At 40.0% G+C, this 18154-nt stretch overlaps 1 protein-coding gene across 10 annotated transcripts in view; it reads left to right on the forward strand.

The window, feature by feature from the left end:
• Window positions 1-97: 97 nt before the first annotated feature.
• LRRFIP2 (LRR binding FLII interacting protein 2) overlaps window positions 98-18154 on the forward strand; it is a 106868-nt gene continuing 88811 nt past the window's right edge. For 3 of the 10 annotated variants that reach the window (XM_042903013.1, XM_042903012.1, XM_042903010.1), the window contains exon 1: window positions 106-406. The gene's annotated coding sequence lies outside the window, so the exon portion shown is untranslated. Of the gene's footprint in view, window positions 407-18154 lie in introns of all 10 variants that reach the window. The other 7 variants (XM_042903009.1, XM_042903008.1, XM_042903015.1 and 4 more) reach the window with 5 other exon arrangements.

Here is an 18154-nt window from a genome sequence, read left to right on the forward strand (position 1 = left end):
AGAGCCGGCCGTCTTTCGCCAGGCCGCGAACCCGCCTGTCCCGCAGCGCGCGCCGCCGCCGCCGCCGCAACTGCTTCCGGGTGAGCGGGTCACCGACCCTGTGGCCCCGCCCCTCCGCCTCCTTCGGCTGCCGCTGGGGCTGCGGCTCCTCTCGGGGGCCGGTTCCCGCTGTCTCCGTGTCAGCCACCGCGCCGCGGGGCCGCCGGCGTGACTGAGCGACCCGCTGCGGGCGCCGGGAGCCGCTGCGTCCGGCCGGGCAAGCCTGCGGGAGCCCGGGAGCCAGTCCGCCGTCCGCGCCCCTCGCCCTCCGCTCCTCGCTCTTCGCCCGTCCGGGTGCCGGCGGCCGACCCGCGCGCCCCAGCCCTTCCCGGGCGGCGCCGCAGTCACAGTCCGCGCCCAGGGACAGGTAAGGACCGCTTCTCCCGCCGGCCCCGGAGGCCCCTGTTCGGCCTGCAGCCCGTGCGACCCGCGCCGCCGCTGACCCCTGCTGGGGGCCGGGCTTCCCTGCCGGCTCCGGGTCGGGGTCGCCCCCCGCCTACCGCGTTCGCCGGCGGCATGCCTGATTTCTAACGCGCACCCTCCGTCTGCGCCGGGGGCAAGGGTCTCTCCCATTGTGGAAGAAATTACACCGGGCCGCTGTCCCTCTGCCTCCGGTGTTCGAGGCTCCTTCATCTCCTCCCCAGCGCGACACCCCAGCGAACGGTGTCAGGCCGGTGGAGGGCGTATAGCATTTTTATGGGATTTTTTTTTTTTTTTTTCTTCCTCCTTGACCCGAACTGAAGCGCGGGCATATACAGGCGCTTGCTAGGAGTGTCAGGGTTAATGCTTGACTACTATGTGGCGTTATTCACACCCAGATCGTTAAGTTATACAGCTCCGGTCAGGCCTGCTTCTCTTGCCTGTGGATATCCAGCGGGAAGCTGGCGGACCTATGGAAGCGCACCTCTTTGCCTTTCTTAGGGGAGAAAAAAGTTCAAGTGTTTGCTCTACTTTTCCACCGTGGGAGATACAAATATCAGGCTGCCGAGAAACGGCTAGGGAAATACTGTATCCTAAACTTTAACTGTTTGTAGCTCATTTTCTTTGAGTTTCCATTTAATGACTCAGCATTTCTGCCATAAACAGAAAAACTGCAGAGTAGTTTAATTGGCTAAAAGAGAACATGTAAGGATAGTAGCCATTGCTTTATGTTCTCACAATGGGAAGAGAACGTGGATGCGGTAAATGGAACCAGAGGGACGGTGAACGGGGTACGGGTGGGCGAGTTCATAATGTTTAAAATAACATTTTTTCCCCCCAAGATAACATTTTTATTTTATTTGGGGATGAATCTGTATATAAGGGTGCAATTGCAGATAAAAGTTAGTTGGCAAAGACTTGAGGTTTGCTGTGGTTTGGGCGTCTTGACGAATGAACCCTGCTTAACTTCTGTTTATCCTCTGTTTAACAAACGTAGAGATGATGACCCGGTGTTAAATTCACGTTGGAGTAAGAATTTCAGAAAGTGATTCATTTAGAAAGTTAGGTCACGCTGTGAATCATTGATATGGATCTTAGGATTGGAATAGAGAGGAAAGCTAGAAGTTTGTTACTGCCTGTTTAATTAGAAGCTTTCAGTCATTTTATATGAAGTGTTGTATTATGCTTTGTTAGGTTTGTTGGTAGGTATTTATTGTTATGAAGTGTGATAAGGAAATCCTAATTGAACTTTTGCAGAACGTTTGGCTTCAGAATAGTTTGTTAGTTCCTGAGTATATTGTGGTAATTTTACCCCCACTCCTTTTTTTTTTTTTTTTGGCCAGATGTGAGAAGATAATTAAAGATGTCTAGAAACAAAATAAATGTCAGTGAAAAGATATAAAAAAGTTTACTGAAAGAATCCATAGTTACAAAGTAGTCTTTTGAGTGAAAGGCCTCACCTATTTTGCAAATCCTCAAAAATGTGGAATGAGACTATACCCAGTTCTTACGTAAGTTCTGTTACAGAAGAAAGTGTATTGAGCTTGTGATTTATTATTGGAATGAATTCATTGTAAACTAGAAATAACTTTTTATTGCTCAAGTGTAATTTGATCATTTTTGGCTTTAAAAATGTTAAGCTAAATAACTTTGAATCACAGAATACTTGATACTCTTAACCTTGTTTTCTTTTTCTTTTTGGAATTCAGCTTATTTTACCTTGATTTTCATTTATAGAGAGCCTTAGTTGTTACTTATAAAGTAATGGTAAGTTGGTCTTGGTTACCAGATTCCTTTAATTCTTTGACTAAATTCTGGCATCTCATTTTCTTATCCATTCTTATATACAGAGTGTTCCCTAATGTTGCTTTTGATTTTTGTCCAGCTAATAGTAACTTAATTAGGAGTTTCAGTTCCCAGTGAACAGATTCCCTTTTGGAAAATCCCTTGTGGAAACCACCGTAACTAACAGTCTTGATAGGTAGATATACAAGAGAAGCCTTCTTTCTCAAAAATAAGATAAAAACAGAGAAGGAGACAAACCATAAGAGACTCTTAAATACAGAGAACAAGCTGAGGGTTGCTGGATGGGGTTTGGGTGGGGGTGATGGGCTGAATGGGCAAGGGGCATTAAGGAGGGCACCTGTTGGGATGAGCATTGGGTGTTACACGTAAGTGATGAATCGCTAAATTCTATTCCTGAAATCATTATTACACCATATGTTAACTAACTTGGATTTAAATAATAATAAAAATAATAATAATTAAAAAACAGAAGCCTTCTTTTGTTATGATGTAAGCATCTCCATAATGAAGGAAAAAAGTGATATGAGGGTATATTTGGCAAATAGATTCTTTCTCTCTCAAAACAAAACCAAAAACAGATCTTTACTAGAAATGAGAGCCGTTTCTTGCAAGGCTCTTTGTGAATTGTTTATCCTGCTCCTAGTGTGAAAAGGGACAGAATTGATGATGTATAGAAAAAGAAATTCTCCCTGCAGCATGCTGGGAATGTTGATGAGGATCATTTAAGAGAAAATACAGTTTCCGTCTTCACCAGAGGAGCGCTACCCATTGCACCTACAAAATAGAGGCCGTTTCATAGCCTTTTCCTTGTGGGTAGTTGATTGCTTTCTGGAGACTCTGAATGGAGAGATGGACCTTTAACCAGGAAAACGTTAATTAATAATTAATTATTAATCCAGTTTGCAAACAATAGACTTTATGACCGTCATTCAAAACTTAACTTTTAAAATTTCAGAAGGAAGGTACTGAGCAAAATTTGCCCTTTTTCTCCATTTTTCCTTTTAAGATAGACACCTTTGGAAACGATTTTTTTGTGTTGCACATTGCACTTTGACTTTTAAAACTTTCTGCCCTACAGTAAATTAGGCTAGATTTAAAAGGAATCAAACATTGGCTAAAAACTGGGTTTGGCATAAGTGTTACTTTTTCATTTGTTCTATTATTTTTTTATCTGGTGGGGGCTGGAGAGAGGATTCTGTTTCTTGGGGAAACCCTGAGCTTTGCTTTTGTATGCTTTTGTTTGGGTCAGGAGAGCAGTAGATACAAGTGGTTGAGAAGGGGGAAGACATGGCATGCGTACCTGGAAGGAGAATGCCCACTTCATGGGTGCAGTAGATGTTTGTGGGAGTTTAAAAAATTGATACGACAGTTTAAATGTTATATGGTGCAAAAGAAGCCTTCTTTCCACAACAGACGTCTAGCCTTTTCCCTTTTCTACTCTCCCACCCCCTAATCCAAGCAACCACTGTGAGTGGTTTCCTGTATGTCCTCCTCCAAATTTTTTATTACATATGTAACTGGCTTTGTTTAGGAGAGTTACCTTTCGTTGTTACCCTTGGTATATCTTAGAGACTTTTCTGTATTTGCACATATGTCCACCTGATTATGTATTTATTTATTTTTAATGTTTATTTTTGAGACACACACGCACACGCACAGAATGTGAGTGGGGGAGGAGCAGAAAGAGAGAGGGAGACCCAGAATCCTAAGCAGGCTCCAGGCTCTGAGCTGTCAGCACAGAGCTCATCACAAGGCTTGAATTCACAAACCATGAGTTCATAACTTGAGCCAAAGTTGATGCTCAACTGACTGAGCCAACCAGGAGCCCCCACCTGATTTTTAAAAAAGACTGAATGCCCTGGGTAGTGTAGATGAACCATAATTTATTCATTTTCCATGATTTATTTTACCATTCCTTGTTAACAGACATTTAGGTTGTTTTAGCTTTCTACAAATGCTGCTATAGTGAACAACTAGTATTTAAGTCTTTGCACTAGTCCATAAGTATGTATATTGAATATATTTCTGAAAGGGTGATTGCAAAGTTGGGGCTTAAGTTGTGAAAATGTATAAATTTATTTCCATCTTATATTGGACTTTATTTTATAATAGAAGTTAACTTTCTCAACCTTGTGGAAGGAGAAAGGAACTCTTAATTACTTTGGATTCTTTATCTTCTCTATTTTAAAAAAATACTAAAATGTATTGTATAAGGCGGTCTTAAACATTTTAGAGTGACAGGTGGTTAATTTTATTTGTAGTGGCAAGGCTAAAAATACTGTAGCTTGAAAACTGATGTTATATTTGGCAAGAGTTAAATGAATACCTTTTGTAGTGGGTTGTTTTAGGATTTTATGACTGGTGTCAATTAAAAATATTGTATATAGTTTAACTTCTTGCTCTAACGAAATCTGCTACTATATTAGTCATGGGAAATAAATAGCCCACCTTCTGTCTTCCTTCACCGTCCACATCCTAGTCTATTCATAATAAAATAAACCTTGGTAGAGTTTGAGATTCAAAAATCCTTTTGCAAACCATAGTGCTGTTGATGGGTTAATTTCCCAAGGCAGGGGGTAGGTACAAATTCAGTTTTTACTCTGCAGAGTGTTTGTGAGCAAATCAAGGGTTTACGATTTTAATTTCTATACTGTACCGTTCACTCATGAACAAGAGGAAGGAGGTTGAGAACCTCTGTCCTTTTAAAATGATAGAGACTGGAGGAAAAAAAAAAAAAAGTACAGAGGGGCTAATGTATGATGATCAAGTTGGAACTTGTGAGTGGCAGTTTCTCTGGCTGGTGCCCAGGATCTATTTTGAGGCCTTGTCAAAGCTCATCTGACAGAACCTACCACAGAACTGTAATCTGTCCTGGCCCCTGCTGCAAGTCAGGAAGGCCTGCGGTTTAGGAAAAGTGGCAACCACAGAAGAGTGAGCTTACGAAGGACGTTTGCTTTCAGAAGATTAAGTCTAAGTTTTGGGGTGAAAATCTGCTTCGCGTGCATATTCTAGGATCGTTTTCTTTTTTTCTTTTTGCCCTCCTCTTTTCAGAGCACGGTTAAGGAGAACTAACGAGGGAGGTGTTTTAGAAACACGTGCACGAGGAGGAGCACAGGATTGTACCAGTATTGATGTCATGTTCAGGTTGTAAGAGTGATCAGATGTTTTATGACAGGGGAAAACCATCACTGATACTGGCATAGGGTGGCCGTGACCCTTGTTGAACTAGTGCAGTTCAGAGACCTGCACACGTGTCTTTGGATCAAAAGGACACTGGGAATGATGAGCTGTTTTATAAGCTTATTTTGAGTTCACACAGGGAAATTAGCTTCTTGCCCAATTCTCATTGTCTGCTTCCCGTAGAACTGCTACAGTCTCATGTACATTATCGTGAAGTTCTCTCTTTAAAAATAACTTGTGGCTGTTACCAGATGCTGTATCCCCAGCACAGCTGCCTCTGGGTATCATGTGCTTTCTCATGAAAACCTTGCTGTTTTCTATACTTAGTGAATGAGGCACTTGAGTTTCAAGTTCTTTGACTGATTTCACTTCTTCGGCTAGAAAGCTGTTTAAAGGGTTAGTGCTCCACCAAGGTTCGTTTCACCATATTAAACCGCAGCCTTGTCTTACATTACAGTCAAGGTTGTTTGAAGAATTTGGTGTACAATGCACATTTAATTTGCAGACAGAAAGCCTGCAGATGGTTTCCTTTCTTCTGCTCTACGTTAGGTCGTAACTCCAAGAAATTTAGTTTTTCCTTGCCCTCAGAAATGTGAATTATTTGCATTTGATAATGATGGTGTGTTTAGTACTGTATTCAATGTGAGGAAAAAAAATAAACTGGAGTATTTTTCCTTTTTTTCCTATTCTTATTTCTGGCTTATTCCTATTATCCCTTCCCTGTTTCAGCCTTCCCCTACCAGAAAAAAAGGCGGTGGGGAGGTGGGGAGGGGAGGGGAGGATAGTGCAGAGCAGAGAGAGTGGAAAAGAGAAGAGGTTGGGAAAAGCGTTTGAGTACAAAGTGTGTAACAGGGTTTTTAAAAATTTTGTATATATATTTTAATTTTTTTATTTTAGAGAGAGAGAGATCTTGAACAGGGGGTTGGGGCAGAGGGAGAGAGAGAATCCCAAGCAGGCTCTATGCTCAGTGTGCAGCCCAACACAGGGCTGGATCCCATGACTTTGGGGTCATGACCTAAGCTGAAAGCTAGAGTCAGACAGTCAACCAGCTGAGCAACCCAGGCACCCCAGGGTGTTTTTATTTTCTCAGGAGTGAGATAGTAAAACCCTTCTTAAAGAATTGTAGTTCATCTCTTTCATTGTTTTCACTTTGAACCTTGTATATCTTAGTTTTTGGGTTTTTTTTTTTTTTTTCATTATGAACACCAAACTCTTAACTAGTGTTTAAAAACATTTTTTTTAATATTTATTTTTTCAGAGAGAGAGAGAGAGTAAGTGGGGGAGGGATAGAGAAAGAGGGAGACACAAAATCTGAAGCAGGCTGTAGGCCCTGAGCTGTTAGCACAGAATCCAACACGGGGCTCAAACCCACGAACCGTGAGATCATGACCTCAGCTGAAGTCTGATGCTTAACCAACTGAGCCACCCTGGTGCCCCTTAACTAATTTTGACATAACAAAGCTTTACTGTTTAGGAAACTAATTTTAAAGTTCCTTGTTCCAATCACTTTGTTTTTCTTCTATAGACCCTACTTTCCTAAGTAGAAACATTTTAACAGCCAGGAGCACTCTTTTGGGTCTCTGTTGTCTAAGTAAAATACAGTATACTGTATGCAGAGGATTAGGATGTTAAAATATTTACTTCTCTGATTTTTCTTTTAAGTTTGTTTATTTTGAGAGAGCACACGAGCATATGCTAACAGGGGAGGAACAGAGAGGGAGAGAGTATCCCAAGAAGGCTTCTTGCTGTCAGCTCAGAGCCCAGCGTGGGGCTCCGTCCTATGAACGGTGAGATCATAACCTGGATGGAAATCAAGAGTTAGGCGCAAAACCTACTGAGCCACATGGGCTCCCCTATTTCCCTGTTAAATGGTTTAACTACTTTGTAACAATAAATAATACAATTAGTAAGTATACATGTTGTTGCTATTAAAAAAAGCTTAAAAAAATGATTTTGTTTAAGTGACCCAAGGATTATAGGACTAAAGATAGAAAAACAATTCAGTTTTACATTGGATGTCTTTTCCCCTCTCGTGGATATTGCCACGTCTAAGTAGAGAGTCACTGTCCTCCTGTCTTACCCAACTCACCCTTTGCTGTCTATCTGGTTTTTTTAAAAAGTACGTTAAAATATACATAATATAGGAGCACCTGGTTGGCTCAGTTGGTTAAGCATCAGACTTCAGCTCAGGTCATGATCTCACGGCTGGTGAGTTTGAGCCCTGTGTTGGGCTCTGTGCTGACAGCTCAGAACCTGGAGCCTGCTTCGGATTCGGTGTCTCCCTCTTTCTTTGCCCCTCCCGCCCGCTCACGCTCTCTCTCTTTCTCAAAAATAAACATTAAGAAAATTAAAAAATGTGTACATAATATAAAATTTACCATTTTAATTACTTTAAGTGTATAATTCAGTGGGGTTAAGTACGTTCACGTTGTTGTGCAACCTTCACCACCATCCATCTCCAGAACTTTCTCATCATCCCAAACTAAAACTCTGTGCCCATTAAAAAAATAACTCCTCCTTCCCCATTGCACCTGACATCCACTGTTCAACTTTCTGTCACTATGAATTTGATTACTCTAAGTACTTCATATAAGCAGAATGATGTATTTCTGTTTTGTGTCTGGCGTATTCCACTTGGTGCAGTGTTCTCAAAGTTCATTAGCATGCATGAGAATTTAACTCCTTTTTAAGGCTGAGTAATATTCCATATCCTGTTTGTCCCTTTATCTGTTGATGGGTACTTGATTTGCTTTTACCTTTTGGCTATGGTGCATCGTGCTGCTGTCTATGAAAACAAGTATGTAAATATCTATTTGAGTCCCTGCTTTCATTTCTTTTGGGTGTATACCCGTAAGTGGATTGCATAGCAATGCTATGTTTAATTTTTTGAGGAATGGCCAAAAATTTCCATGGCAGACGATCATTTCATAGTCCAAAGAGCAGTGTACAGGGGTTCTGGTTTCCTGCATCTTTGACACACTTATTATTTTTTTAAATAATGGCCATTCTAATGGGTGTGAGACGGTATCTCAGTGTGGTTTTGGTTTGCGTTTCCCAAATAACTAGTGATGTGTAGCATCTTTTCTTGTGCTGCTTGGCCATTTATAGATCTTCTTTGGAGAAATATCTATTCAGGTCCTTTGCCTGGATTTGATTTGGGTTCTTTTCGTTGTTGTTGTTGTTGAATTTTAGGAGTTCTGTAGGTATTCTGGATATTAATCCCTTATTAGATGTACGATTTGCAAATATTTTCTCCCATTCTGTGGGTCACTTTTTTCTCCTGATAGTGTCTGTTGATGCACAGAGGTTTTATTTTGATAAAGTCCAGTTTATCTACTTTTTTTGTTGTTGTTGTTGCCTGGGCTTTTGGCATCATATCCAAGAAATCATTGCCAAATCCAGCGTCGTTAAGTTTTCATGTATGTTTTTTCCTAAGAGTTTTATAGTGTTAGCTTACCCTTATTTCTTTGATCTACTGTGAGTTATTTTTTGTTTGTGGTATATGCCAGTAACACACTGTTTTGGTTACTGTAGCTTTCTAGTTAAGTTTTGAAATCAGGAAGTGTGATACCTCTACTTTGTTCTTCTTTTTCAAGATTGTTTTGGCTCTTCAGGGTCCCTTAAGATTCCATGTGCATTTTAGTTTTAGGATGGGTTTTTCTATTTCTGCAGAAAATGTCATTGGGATTTGATAGAGGGTACATCGAATCTGTAGATCACTTTGGGTAGTGTTAACATTTTAACAGTGGTAAGTCTGCCAGTCTTTGAACACAGGGTGGCTCTCCATTTCTTTATGTCTCTTTTTTTCTTTCAGCAATGTTTTGTAATTTTTAGTGTACAGGTCTTTTGCTCCTTGGTTAAGTTTTTTCCCTAAGTATTTTATTCTTTTTGATACTATTGTAAATGTAATTGTTTTCTTAATTTCCTTTTTGGATTGTTCATAGCTAGTGCATAGAAATGCAACTGGCTTTTTTGTGTTGATTTTTTTATTCCCTGTCCCCTTTGCTGGGTTTATTCATCCAGAGTTTTAAAAGCTGTTGCACTTGTCTTCTGTGTTGTGTAACAAGTGTAACAAATTTAGCAGCTTAAAACAACACACATTTATTATCCTACAGTCTCTATGGGGCAGGAATCTGAGCATGGCTGAGCAGAGTCCTCTGCATCGGGTCCTATGAGATTGCCATTAAAGTGTTGGCCGGGCTGAGTTCTCTCCTGGAGACTTACGCGATGAAATCCACTTCCAGGCTCACCGAGGAAGGCTTGGCGGAATTAATTTCTTTGTGGTGTTTGGACTGAAGCTTCTTGCTCACTAGCGCTCACTTTAAGGTAGCTAAAGGTTATCTGGAGGCTGTCTTCGGGCTCCCGAAGGCTGCTCTCAGCTCTTAGAGGCAACCTGAATTTCTTGGCCCTGTGGTATTTCCTGATAGAACCACATCGTCGAATCATCAGGGAGAGTCTAGAGCAAGTCTGCTGGCTGGCTAGTCTTATATAAGGTAACATAATCATGGGAATGACATCTCATAACCTTTGTCCTATTCTGTTGGTTAGAAGCAAGTCACAAGTCCTGGCCACATTCTTTGGGAGGTGTTTACACAAAGATGGGAACAGAAGGAGGGGGGATAATGGTGGGGAGCCACCTTAGAGTCTGTCTGCCATAGCTGATTACAAAATAGCACATACTTTATAAACCATTTTTGTTGAAAAAACATACATATGCAGTTAAAAGAAGCATCTTACAAAGTAACACATACTTTGAAAAACGTGCGTGCAGTTGAGGTATTACTGGTGGTTTTATTGTTCTTTTGTATTTTATTATTTTCCTCCCACTTCTCCTCTCTGCAACATCCCAGTTTTGCAATTTTAAATCAATAGTTGGTGTTTTCACCATAACTAAATAAATATTGTTTACTGTTCAGCCAGGTTTTCTACCATGATTGTTTTCTTTCGTGTTTAACTTTCAGTTTTTTCCAGGAGTGTTTCCAGGGGTTTTCCTTTTTTTTTTTTTTTTTTTTTTGGCTTAGTTTTCTGTTCACCTTACTTTTCCCAAGTGCTCCAACAGATTTTTTTTTAATGTTTGTTTGTTTATTTATTTTGAGAGAGAGAGACAGAGAGCACGGGTACTTGCCTGAGCTGGGGAGGGGTAGAGAGAGAAAGAAAGAGGGAGAGAGAGAAAGAAAGAGAGAAAGACAGAGAGAGAGAGAGAAAATCCCAAGCAGGCTCATTGCTGTCGGCTCAGAGCCCGACGTGGGGCTCAATCTCATGAAGTATGAGATTCATGACTGAACCAAAATCAAGAATGGGGTGCTTAGCTGACTGAGCCACCCAAACAGCCCTCCAGGAGATTTTTCAAATGCCTCATCCTGTCTCTCTAATTTCTTTTGAATAAGATAGTTTTTGAAATACAGAAAAATATCAAACAGAAATACAGTTTGAGGAAGAACAATACAATGAGCATCTGTGTCTCGCTGCCTAGGTCAAGAAATGGCATCATAATTACCCTAGGAGTTCCCGTGTGTGTTCTGTAATGCACGCCTCCCGCTGCAGGCAATCACAATACCGTTTTACATGTTAATTAATCACTCTTCTTGGGACCATTCCCCGCCCAACTCTGCAGTCCCATTCTCCCCTCCGTACGTGGATTTCTAATCAACGTGTGGTTTAATTTTGAAAAGTGGATTAGCTCTACCGCGTTGTTCTGTCTGTTCGCCAGGATAGCCTAGCCTTCTTTAATACAGTTCAAGTGTGTGTCCCACTCACGTCTGTGTCAGTTGTGACTTGGGAAGCAGCGGAAGGTGCGTGAGTCCCTGCGTGACTGTGGAATAGACGGCTCCTCTGAGTTTCTCTTTTCTTTTATGAAGCATATCTTCTAGTAGCTTATTGACAAAGGATATCAAAGAGGTAAGTTTTTGAGACCTTGCGTGTCTGAAAAGGCCTTTAATCGTCACGTACGAGAATAGAATGGTTTGACTGGCATAGGCTACTTGCAGGTTGTCGGCAGCTTTCCTTCAGAAGTTTGAAGGCATCAGTCTATTGTCTTCTTGTTTCCAGAATCACTTTTTAGGGTTTAAAGCCATTCTGATGGTTAATGCTTTCTGTGTAACCTTATTTTCCCACCCACGGAAGCTTGTCACATCATCCTTGTCTTCGGTGTTTGAAATTCACTGTGGTAATTCGCTCCGAAACACCTTGGTATTGACTCAGGACTTGTGTTGAGCATTCTGTGGACCCTTTGAATCTGGCGTCTCGTGTCCGTAACTTCCGGGGAAGTTTCTGTGGGAGGAGGAGGGGTCAGTTTCTCTTTATTTGTATACAAAGGAGCCACCCCAGTGTCGGCGTGAGGTCTTTTGGAGCAGAAGTCGTGAATGGAAGGTGGAGCTCGTGGCGTGTGGCTTTCGACTGGAATGGCACGTGGATTGGCTACTCGCAGCTGTCCTGCCAGCTCGGCTCTCTCCTCCGATCCTTCCCTTGTGAACATTGAACTTACGTTGCACGATATCTGGTTGACTCCTCCCTTTTATGGGCCTGATTGGTGTGTTGCCTCCCGTCTCAGGGCATTCCTTTGCCCTTTGTAAGACAGGTTTAAGCTGTACAAACCTGACCGACATGGCTCAAGAGAGATGTTGGCCTCTCCCTTTCTACTCCAAGAGCATCTCAAGGCACTACTATTGTACTTTCCACTCAGTGAGCTACATGGGTAGAAGCGTTCATAGAATAAAGGTCTTCAGGAAAAGCTGAAAATTTCAAAGGATTTTGCTTCGATAATAAAAGTTGTAGGCTGAAAAATTAGTGCTTTTCCTCAGGAAAAGCTGAAAATTTCAAAGGATTTTGCTTCGATAATAAAAGTTGTAGGCTGAAAAATTAGTGCTTTTCCCCAGGACTTGAGAGGAATTAATGCTTGCTTCTTTGTTCTAATTTTGACTTGATGCAAGCCAGATTTTTAATTTTCAAAGTTAATCCAGTGGTGCCCATTCTGTTTAAAATTAGCAATGTGTTTCCCACTTACTTAGAATTTCATTATGCCTATAAAAGTGATGGTTACTGGGAAATCTGTTGGAAAATTATAGTTTTACCAGAGATGACCAACATAAATTTTTATAGTCTTACTTTGCAGTTGCTCTGACAGATTAAATAAATCTTTCCTCTTTATCAGTTTATTAATATAATTTCAAAGTTGGTTAGTCCTTTAAGTTTATATTTTCATACTATGAATTAGCCCATAATTGTAGCTTTTAATTTAAATCATTTTTTTGATAAAGTGTTTTTTCACAATATATAAAGCTTATGAAAAAAGGAAAATTCCGTTTTATACATATTGCCTATGTTCTTCATTATTCGTGTGTATGAGGTTTTACATATTTGCAGTCATACCGTATACATGGTTTTGTTATCTTTTTGTACCTTATGGGCATAATATCAAAATATGTCCTTGTCTTTGCTTCCTTTCCGTGAGTTTTCTACTACCACAATTTATTACATCATGTTGATTGGCCTTGACTTAAAGCTATTGCTGTCAATTTGGGTCATTTTCAGTTTTGTGTGTGGTTTTACTAAAAACAAATTAAAATCATATTTATCAATTTTTGATAAGTAATTTTTCCTCTTGTTGCACTATGTTTTAAGTTTTACTTTTTTTATTAGACTATAGTTAGTATAAGTATTGTCAATAGAATTCATCTTAGTGATGAATTAGAATTAGAATTAGAAGGTGTAAGGCTAATTTAAGTTCTTTTCTCCTTTGGGGCTTAATTCTGGCCCCATCTATTGTATTATCAGTAACGCAGGTTAGTTAGCACACTTCTGTCATGTTGGTTTTGATTTTCATTTCTTTTGACGGAAGAAGTATTTCAGTAATAATTCTATCTGCTCCACAAAGAAAACACACACTTGTATAGTTCAGGAAAAGGATTTCCAGTTCCTTTTATTGTTGCCACATGCCTAGTAAATTAGAAATAGTGAAAAATGCCTTCCTACTAAGTATATAGATGTAGTGTTGGATTATATTTGTGTTTGAAAATATGCAATTCCCTCACCCACCTGTGGCTCAATTAAGATTAACCTTAGCCATGGGATATACTTCTGAATTCTATACTTCACTACCTTCTCTTTTGCCTATTGTGATTTTAGATATTTTGTTTTTTAGTGTCGGCGATATCACATATTTCCATAGCATTTTACAGTTTATAGAAACTTTTATGTCTATTTGAGCTTTAAAGTGGCCCCTGTGATATAGGAATAAATTTAATAAAAGAAGTATGCGAATTACTCATTGAAAATCACAAAACATAGAATAGAATTAAAGGTCTGAATAAATCCCATGTTAATTGATTGGAATCTTAATATTAAGATGGTAATATTTCCCAAAGTGAACTGTAGATTTAATGTAATCCCTATCAAAATCCCAGCTGCTTTTCTTTTTTTTAAAGTGACATGTTAATCCTAAAATTTATTTGGAAATATAAGGCACCAGAATCTTAAGAAGAACAAAGTTGACTCACTCGTCCCAGTTTTAAAAGTTATTGTAGGGATGCCTGGGTGGCTCAGTCGGTTGAGCATCTGACTTCAGCTCAGGTCATGATCTCATGATTCATGAGTTCAAACCCTGCATCAGGCTATGGGCTTACAGCTCAGAGCCTGTTTTGGATCCATTGTCCCTCTTTCTCTCTGCTCCTCCCCTGCTTGTGTTTGCTTTCTCTCTCAAAAATAAACAAACATTAGAAGATAAAAAATAGCATGATACTGACAGAAGGATGTTTATGTTGATATGGATCTAGATAGATCAGTGGAATAGAATGGAGGGTCCACGCATAAACCCTTACTTTTGGGGTCAGTTGGTTTTTGACAAGACCATTCAGTTGCAGAAAGAATAGTCTTTTCAACAAATGGTACTAGAACAAGTTGACATCCACAGGCAAAAGAATAATGTTGGTACCATGCCTCATACCATATACAAAAATTAACTCTAAATGGATCATAGACATAAAAGTAAGAGCTAAAATTGTACAACTCTGAGAAGAAAACATAGGAATACGTCATTGGGATATTTGGGTAGGCAGTGCTTTTTTAGGAATGACATCAAATTGAATGAAACAACAAAAGAAAAAATAGGTAAATTGACTTCCTCAAAATAAAAGCTTTTGTGCTTCAGAGAACACCATTAGGAAAGGATATGTGGGGGGCGCCTGGCTGGCTCAGTTGGTTGAGTGTCGGGTTTTGTGAGATAAAGCCTCGCATTGAGCTCTGTGCTGACAGTGCAGAGCCTGCTTGGGATTCTCTCCCTCTCTCTCTCTGCCCCTCCTCTGCTCGCTCACATTCTTTGTCAAAATAAATAAATAAACATTAGAAAAAAAAATCACATCTTTACTGCATGCTTCCCTATATCTTCCTAGTGTTTGGTTTTATCTTTGTTTTTTGCTGCCTAAGGTTCGGTTGTCGGTTGTTCTCCCTAATACTTTGTTTTTTTTTTTTTTTTGTTTTTTTTTTTTTCTGTTCTGCTTTATGGCATGCGTCTGACCTGTCCTCAGCAATATGTAATTTTCTCTCCCTTCCTTTCATCCTCTGAGTGTATGTCTATACATAACATTTCTGGGGTGCTTTTTTTTTTTTTTTTTTTTTTGAGTATAGTTGACACACTGACATACTTTTTTTTATTTATTTTTTTTAACGTTTATTTATTTTTGGGACAGAGAGACACAGAACATGAATGGGGGAGGGGCAGAGAGAGAGGAAGACACAAAATCGGAAGCAGGCTCCAGGCTCTGAGCCATCAGCACAGAGCCCAACGCGGGGCTTGAACTCACGGACCGCGAGATCGTGACCTGAGCTGAAGTCGGACACCTAACCGACTGAGCCACCCAGGCGCCCCAGTGACATACTTTTTAAAAGGCATAGGAAAAGGAGAGAATTTGATACTAGAAAATGGTTTACTTCTCAGGGCATACTGAGAATACAGTTGTTGGTTAAGAGCACATCTTCCTAATATGAGTTCTGCACAGTTGATGAAAATAGTATTGTAAATCATGTCAAACATACAGCCCATTAGAGCTAATTTATTTAAACATGGTTAGCAAGGAAGGAAGTGCAACCACTGTATGTCATCTTTATGAAAGTAGGAAATGGAAAGATTTGCAGTTGTTTTGGGTGTGTGTGAGCAGTATGTATTCAAAATATGACACTTTAAATTTTTGTTAATTCTTAGGACTACTGAATGTGGAAGTTGGAGATGTGATTATACAGGTTCTCATGGAAATATAAAATATAAGAAATATAATAAGCATTGTATTTTGTAAAATGTAAGCTTAATTTAACCATTCTAGGTTTTAATATTCTCCTGAGATTTAGTTTGTGTTTAACATCTACCTTTCATGTTCTGCCAGGTCTTCCAATTTTGCCTCATATATGCATATTTTCTTTCCTTCTTTCCATCTTTCTTTTTTAACGTTTGTTTATTCTTGAGACAGAGCGTGAGCGGGGGAGGGGCAAAGAGAGAGGGCCACAGAATCTGAAGAAGGCTCCAGAGTCAAGCTGTCGGCACAGAGCCAGGCGTGGGGTTCAAACTCAGAAACCTTGAGATCATGACCTGAGCTGAAGTCAGACGCTCAACTGCCTGAGCCACCCAGGCGCCCCCCATATTTTCATTTTATACTTAGCCTCAATTTCTAGATGTACCTTTTATTCTTTCCGTAGGTTCTGTTAATGATTTATTCATTTTCTGAATCTCATCTAGATATTTGCAGGATTGATGTCTTTAACTGTTAATTCTTTCCTCTTGCCTACCTGCCTACCTTCCCTCATGCCTCCCTACCTCCTTCCCTACCTCCCTCTGCTGCCGCTTTGCTCCTCCCCTGCCTTTCCCTCTTCATTTCTTTCTCTTCTAGCCAGCAGTGGAGCCATTCTCTCCTTTGCCTATAATCTTTCTAATGTATACATAACTATTGGTATTCTTCTGTACTGTGATTACAGTAAAAATCAAGATTTTGGTTGAAATTCCCAGTTCCCATGTCTTTTGTTCCCTTGGTTATCTATCTTTCTCAACCAGTTATTTTTTCTAACACTTTATTGTACACATTTTGAAACATACAGAAAAGTTGAAGAGAGTTCTACTGTGAACACTCATGTACTTACTACCTGGATTCCACTACTACTATTTGATTATACTTTATCTCGTACTATCCTTTATCCATTCTTCTATGTATTGTTACATCTTTTTTTGGGAGGGTGGATGCATTTCAAAATAAGCAGCAGATATCACTCGCTTCAACCCTAAATATTTACCATGTGTCTTATTAACTAGAGTTTAGTGTTTGTTGAGAGGAATTTTTCTTTTGAGGTAAAATTTACATTGAAAGATCTTAAGTGAACCATCATTAAATGACCTCTATGTTCTAAGTCATTTGTGTTCTCATAAGGGCACTAACTCCCATCATAAGGCCATACTTCTAAAACTTGGGTATTCATTTGGATTTTCAAAAATAAGACTTTGAATACCATGAAACACCTTAAAATTTTTTTATTACGTAAAAGTGCTACGTAGTATAATGATTATAATTTAAGGTGTTTCTATTTTTTCTAGATTGTTCCATGCTTCAGCAAATATTCTTAACATTGTTAATGATACCACATAATGCATGCTGGAGGAAATAACTTGAGGGTGTTTTGGTTAAGCGTATGAACATGTAAAGAAAGGCAAGGATTGCCCCTTTGTCTACTTCATAAGCTAAATGTGTAAAGAGATAGTTAATTTAAGACGCTTGAAACATTTATGGAGTGCTTTATGAGTTTATTGAGTGTTCGCATTCGTCTGAACTCACTTGAGCCTCCCGTTCACCGTGTCGGATAGCTGGATGGTTGATCTGTCTGTGCCGTGAGTGAAGAAACGAAGGCTCAGGCACGGGAAAGGGCAGGGTAGCCGTTGAACTCAGATCCTCTCTCTTTAAATTTAGTCCAGTAGCAACAGCTGTGCTCACATTCGTCTTTAGTTCAAGTGCCATTCCAGCTGCTGGGATTTGCCGAATAACTAGCAAATGTTTTATTGCGCAGACTGGCGTTAACTGTAGTGAGGGCCCTGACACAAAGACCTATGCCAATGTTTTGAGTCCCCCAGGATGAAGTACTCAGATATAAAGGAACTGCAGCTATTGGGATCCAGACAGAACTCTCGAAGTGGGCTATATTTAGAATGTGACGTACTGATGCTACATCCCCGTTCTGTTCTCACAAAAGTGAACGGTATCATGATTTGAGTGTCACTTCATGTGGCATAATGCCTATTTGTCAGAAATCGATTGCATGTGAAGCTCATTGGAGAAGAGAAAGCCTTGTTGATCTGTTTTGGAAGGTTTAGGTTTCACAACATCCTTGAAGGTACTTCCCTACTTTCCCTTAGGTAGCAGATCCTTAATGACAAAAGCAGCTGGAGAAAATCAGCTTCGCACTGGGTGACGGACTTGACAGAAATGTGGGCAGTTTTGGTTTTGGCGGTGGATGTAAAGGTTTAGCTCTGGGTTTGGTTGATACCATTAAGGAAAAGCCGGAAGAGATGAATATGGCTCCTGAAGAATGTGGACTTGCGGAAACCTTGCAATAGAAATTGACTGAAAGTCCTTCAGGATCAGAAACTGGAAATAGTCTATCTGAGATCACCTTCTGAGTCTGTATCCTTATTTTTGTCATTTTGAAGATAGATTGCATAGGAGCTGAAAAGCTTTACCCT

This window comes from Panthera leo, chromosome C2 (assembly GCF_018350215.1).
Source record: "Panthera leo isolate Ple1 chromosome C2, P.leo_Ple1_pat1.1, whole genome shotgun sequence".
Lineage (NCBI taxonomy): Eukaryota > Metazoa > Chordata > Mammalia > Carnivora > Felidae > Panthera > Panthera leo.